Below are 555 nucleotides of genomic sequence, written 5' to 3'. Positions count from 1 at the left end.
CTCTCTCTCTCTCACTTTAAGCTCTTTCAGTTCATGTTATATCTCTATGTGTTTGAGGGGGTATTGTGTCATGGTGACATGTGTATCTGATGATGCACATGTGAAGGTCAGAGGACAACCTCCAGTGTTGGTCCTCACACTCTGCCTTGTTTTGAGACAGGGTCTCCTGTTTGCTGCTGCCCATGTCAAGATAGCTAGTCCATGAGCTTCTGAGATTCTCTTGTTATCATTTCTCATCTTGCCATTGGAGCACAGGAATGTACATCACAGTGCCTGGCTGTATTTGTGTTCCGAAGATCCAATGTGATACCGAAATATTTGAATTTGAAGCTTAAAGGAATGGCTGTGAGAACTCTTACTTCTTAGAGAAAACATGCCTCTTGTCCATTCTGAAACCTGTCACGGCTTCAATTGACAAACAGGAGACTGGACTGTTCTTAGAGGTGATAACCTTTCAACCTATTATCTGAATTTTTCTCAGCAAAATGGTCTCCAAATTTCCGTATTTTGTCTTCAGCTTTCCTGTCTAGTAATCCTTAGGTAATATCATAGATT

The sequence above is a fragment of the Rattus norvegicus genome, chromosome 8, assembly GCF_021556685.1.
Source record: "Rattus norvegicus strain SHRSP/BbbUtx chromosome 8, alternate assembly SHRSP_T2T, whole genome shotgun sequence".
Lineage (NCBI taxonomy): Eukaryota > Metazoa > Chordata > Mammalia > Rodentia > Muridae > Rattus > Rattus norvegicus.
This window is presented reverse-complemented; position numbering follows the sequence as displayed.